This window comes from Eulemur rufifrons, chromosome 17, assembly GCF_041146395.1.
Source record: "Eulemur rufifrons isolate Redbay chromosome 17, OSU_ERuf_1, whole genome shotgun sequence".
Taxonomy (NCBI): domain Eukaryota; kingdom Metazoa; phylum Chordata; class Mammalia; order Primates; family Lemuridae; genus Eulemur; species Eulemur rufifrons.
In genome coordinates, this window is record NC_090999.1 from 19,765,557 (window position 1) to 19,771,556 (window position 6,000).

Genomic DNA, 6,000 nt, shown 5'->3' on the forward strand with positions numbered 1-6,000 from the left:
TAAAATATTTGGAAACCTTGTAGGCATATGTTTGGAAGAATATGACATACAAAAAAATCACTCCTGACTAAGTTGAATGAACAGAGTCATTTGTAAATTTCCTAATGATGGTAAAAACATTGCACCTGTTGCACACACATTTAATCACAGTGTACTTTGTGACAACCAAGGTAAACTCCCTCTGAAGCAAACAGACATGAGGCAGGAAAGGATATTTTCCAAGAACACCTTCTCTGTAATAGACTGGAATTTCCACTCCTGAAAATATATGTTCAACAAACTCAATTTCCTCATAATTAAAAGGGAGGCTTATTGACCTGCCTTATAGGTTTGTTTGTTTATTCATTCATTCATTCATTCATGAAAATTAAGCAGGATAATTTATGTAAAGCCTTAGCAGAGTGCAGGTCATATAATATGCATTCAATAAATGTAGGCTATTGCATTAACATTGGCACACAGCTGTTGATGATGTGGAGCTTAAGAGTTTATATCATTGATGCATTCTGTAGTAGAGATTTTGAACTATGAGCATATTCCAAAAGAAATTCTGTTCTTTTCTCAAGTGTTCTGAGCTGGAAACAGGTGTCCTCAAGTGATCCTTTTTCTGGCAAGGGGAGAGAAACAGTCTCCAAGGTAACTAAATCCCAAACCATATCAGAGTTTAGAAATAGAAATTGGTATTTTAAATTCCACTTCAAGATGCAAAAGGGTCATCAGTGACACTTTGCAGCTCAGTAGCAATACGCTCTGTGTAGTAAACTCTTTATTCACTCAGTCTTCAAGGTTAATAACCAATTATTCCTTATTTCATACTAACAACACTATTCTAGTTAAGTAATATTCAAATTCTTCAGAATTGTTGTGTTTATATAGGAAATTTTGGTGTTTTAAATTAACTATCTGGCTCACTGAATTTTGCTTTCACCATTTCACGAATAACCCTAAATTGACAATTATAAAATAGAACACTGTGCAATAATATCTGAAAATATTTAGTGACTACATACACCATTCCAGGCACTACCAGAGTGTGCTTGATTCTTGAGGCATTTCTAACCAGATCTCTGTGACAGGATGAGAGAGGACTACTGTTCAATCCAAGCATAGCTAGTTTCTTCACAGGTTAGAGGAGATGGGAGGTTTTTCCTAAATGATGAGTTAAGGAGCCTTTCCTTGTCTGGAAATTGGTAAGAGAAATTTTGATCATCTTATCAGTTTATATAACACGCAAAATTGTATAAACCTCGTTCCCTTTCAAATTTTTCCTAGCACATTACTCCAGGAGCAGACACTAAATGCCACTAACTATGTAAGGGCATAGTGGTAAGCAGTGTGTATATATACAATTTAGCCATCACAGTAAGCCTACAAATTGGTGTTATCATTAGTTTCCTTAAACAAGAGAGGACTGATGCACAAAAAAGCTTAGGTAAATTGTCAGAAGACATTAAAAATTTCTTTACCTTGCTCCTTTTATTTCATGCTGATATTTCAAGAACCAGCTTTGCTTGCCTACAGTACCAGTCAACTAAGAGTTCTTTTTGAGTCTTCCTCTTGGTTTATTCAAGAATACCAATGATGAGGTAAAAAGGGACTGCCAACCAGGTTCACAGCAATTGCAGGAAGGATACTGAAACAGTAATTTAAATGATCAAAGGCCTCACTAATATATAAAACACATTGGAGGTAGTTGTACATGAAAAACATGTCCAAATTTTACCAGATCTTGTTTGCACTTCATAATACACAACTTTGGGGACCTCTATCATGCTGTTGTTCCAGGTATATCTGGGAGTTATAAACGTCTCACAAAGGTTTAAACATAATTTTGTTCTACAAGGTTGTAAACACTAATTATATAGAGTTCAGCTGGCAAAGTCTCAAGGGGGATTCTCCCAATCACTGTGATTTTCGAAATTAAAAAAAAAATTCATGCTGCTACATAAAATAATAATAACAATAAAAATAAACAGCAGTAGCAGCTACTATAATACAAGCAACAGCAAGAAGAGGAGGCGGAGGAAGACTGAGAAAAGCTTCGTCTCTCTTAGGCATTTTGCTAAGCACTTTACATTCATTATTTCATGGCATTCTGCATAATCACCTTATGGGAGGAGAACTGTTCGCACCCACTTTTAATGGATCAAAAACTGGAAGAGAATTTAGTGATTTGCTCAGAATCCTACATGTACTCAATCTCAGACTTGACATTTGAACTGATGCTTATTTAATATTATAATCCATTTCCTTATAACATGTTTTCTTTATTTGGTGCCATACATACTCAAGCATTTCTCAAATCAGAGTTCCTTATCACAGAGTTTTAGCATTCGTATTCATAGTGTTTTGGTGATAATCAGTTTCTTTATGTGTATAAACTACTACTGCTCCAACAATGAATTTTCATCTGAAGCTACTTTTTAAGCTTTTTTTTGTAAGTTCTAGAAAACTATTGAAGACTTGTGGCTTATAGCAGAAACAGCTAAGGGCTCCCTATTATTGCTCTTTCCTTCATTATCATACTACTAGAACTCTTGATTTAACTTAGTTTTCTGAGGAGCAGATAACAAGATGGAATTATTCGTACAGAGGATCTGTTGGAGAGGGACATGCCTGTGGGGGATAAAGGGGTGATGGAGCATGAATAGCAGAGAGATCCTCCAGATTCAGGTCTGACATCTGGGAAATGAGTGAGGGAAGGAAGAAAGAGCTTCAGATAGCAGTTCAGCTGTAAGAAAAACTTACCAGAGTGACAGATCAAAGGTTGGCTAGTAGAAAAGGTGGCGGGATGAGTGGGTAGGAATGGCCTAGTGCTAGGACCTCCTCAATGCTAAGTCATTGGCTGAAAACACCCTGAGAAGAACATAGCCTCAGTTTGAACACTTTGGTGGGTTCCAAATATGTGGCAGCTGGAGACCATTAGCTACTTACATTTCTCTCTTGAAGCAAAATCTGAATGGAAGAACCTCAAGGCTGGTACAACCACTCAGTTGTCTGTGAATCTAGGTGTGTTCATATCACTACGATTTAAATACTGCACTATGAGTTGAAATGATGTGGGCAATGCTTATCCTTACCCTTTAACACCTTCCAACATCTTCAGCTTGCACCATGTTCAAAGTAGTACACCAACTTGAATGATGCTAGTGGGAGGGAAGAAAGAGGATAGAAAGACCCAGGGTCCCTGGATAACTTCAGGAAAAAATCATCACACCAGCCTAGATAGAGGAGAATAAGAAATGTCTATACTCATTTTAAAAAAAATGCTATTATAGTGTTCTTTACACACAGCTAGGTGTCAACCTTAACTTATACAGTCATATTTAGACATGAACTATAATAATTTTGCTGAGGCAGCAATACTTAGAGGAGATTAGAAAAAGGGATTTTTAAAATAAGTTAGTCTATAAGAAAACACTGTGACAATACAAACTCGTTTTAACATTGGCTCATGCACTACTATTTTGACAGAGAGAGAAAGAAACTTAAACAATTTCTCAAGATGAAACCAATAGGATTTGCTGACATGATGAGATGGAAAGAAAATTAATGGAGAGTCCAAGATCTTGAAATTGTTGATTGGGTGAATGATGATACCATTAAACAAAACAGGAAGCATGAAGATAGATCAGGACTATTGGGAGGAAGATGATGAGTTTAGTTTTGTTGAATTAGATTGAATTGCTGATGAAACATTTAAACTTAGTTGCCCCATGAAAGGGGAAGATTGAATCTGTTCAGCAAGTGAAACAGATTCTTTATGAGCATAATATCTTTCCCTCTAAAATTTTCCTAAACCATTACAGAAAGTTATGCATATGAAATAAAGTCATAACACAGTATTTAGGGTACCCATTTGTAATGGATGATGGCCTTTTTGTTTTGTTTTGTTTTGTTTTTGTTTTTCATTTACCACATATGGAAAATATCTTTGGATAGTAAAATGACATTTTATGTTTTCTGCACATTTTCTAGCTTAACTGTTATAAACCAAGTATTAGAGTGAAAGCATGACATTCTTTCATATTATATCTATAACCAGAACTCACTACTTCCTTTTCACCTCATCCTCATCTACTTGCCTGATAGGAATATAGAGAAAATTATAGGTAAAATATAAATTCCAGGTATTTCCCTCTTTATTTTTACGTTTGACATGATCTATTCTAAAATTTCCTAAAAATAAAAAAAAAATCAGGTTTATTTGCCTGAAAAATTATAAAAGCTTTTTATTTACATTAAATTTGCATTTTAAGTTATAAAAATAGAATTCACTTTTTTTTCTTTAGACTCTGATTTTGTACAGAAAGGTTGTGCAACAGTAAACCTTATCATGGTTTTTGTTTATATTTATGGATTTGAAAATTTCCTCTAGTTAAGACAAGAAATTGAACATCTGCATTTATTATTTTATCTCCATCATTTTCATTACTGTTATTTTTTTAACCAATGTACTTTTTATTGTTGCTGTATTTTTTTACCCAGGTGCAATAGGTATGGATTCAGCCATATATTTGGTCAATTGATCTAGAGATTTCCTGACATCACACAATATATCTAGTAATTATTTCATTCAGACAAGGGGATTGCATTATCTCAAATTGTCTGGAATGATAACAATTTATTCAACTTGCTGCAAGGAGTTTACCTTCACCATAAAGTGATCATTTTTCTTCCTAAACTGCATTATCTAATATAAAAAGTACACAGGGCCTTCATCTACTGTATTTTCCCACTCTTTTCATTTTTTACTTTTTTTTAATTGTTTCAAAATATTAACATGTACAAAAGATCTGGTTACATGTATCGATTTTGTTATGCTTGAGTAAGGGTTATAAGTGTACCCATCACCCAGATTAGTGTTCATTGAACCTCTCCTGCCCCCTCCACTCTGCTTGATTTCCAGTGAGTTTAACTTCTCTGTGTGCACATGTGCCCATGAGTTAGTTCCAATTTAATAGTGAGTACACGTGGTCTTTGTTTTTCCATTATTTAGATCCTTCACTTAGGATAATGGTCTCCAGTGTCATCCAAATTGTTGCAAAAGGCAATTTAAGTCATCCTTCTTCGTGGCTGCATAGTATTCTTTAGTAAACATGTACCACATTTTGATGATCCATGAAATTGATGGGAACATGTGTTGATTGCACATCCTTGCAATTGTTAATTATGCTGTAAAAAACACTCAAGTGCAGGTGTTTTTTGGATAAAATGACTTCTTTTTCTTTAGGTGGATACCCAGTAGTGGGATTGCTGGATCAAATGGTAGAACTACATTCAATTCTTTGAGGAATTTACATACTATTTTCCATAGAGGTTGTACTAATTTGCAGTCCCACCAAAAGTGTATAGTGTTCCTTTCTCTCTGCATCCACACCAGCATCTACTGTTTTTGACTTTTTAATAAAAGCCATTCTAACTGGGGTAAGGTGATATCTGACTGTGGTATTCATTTGTATTTCCCTGCTGATTAATCATGTTGAACATTTTTTTCATGCATTTATTGGCCATTTGTATATGTTCTTTTGAAAAGCTTCTGTTCAGGTCTTTTGCCCACTTTTTAATGTTTTTTTTCCTTGATGATTTGCTTGAATTCTTTGTAGATTCTGGTTTTAGCTGTTTATTGGATATATAGCTTGTGAATATTTTTTCCCATTCTGTAGGTTGTCTATTTGCTCTTTGATTATTTCCTTAGCTGTGCAGAAGCTTTTTAATTTAATCAAGTCCCATTTATTTATTTTTATTGTTACTGTGATTGCCATTGTGGTCTTCTTCATAAACTCTTTGCCTAGGCCAATATCTACAAGAGTTTCTTCCAAAATTTTCTTCTAAAATTCTTATGATTTCATGTCTTAACATTTAAGTCTTTTATCTATCATGAATTAAATTTTGTGAGTAGTGATAGATATGGATCCTGTTTCATTCTTCTGCATGGGGCTATCCAATTTTCCTAGTATCATTTATTGAATAGGGCTTCTTTTCCCCAGTGTATATTGT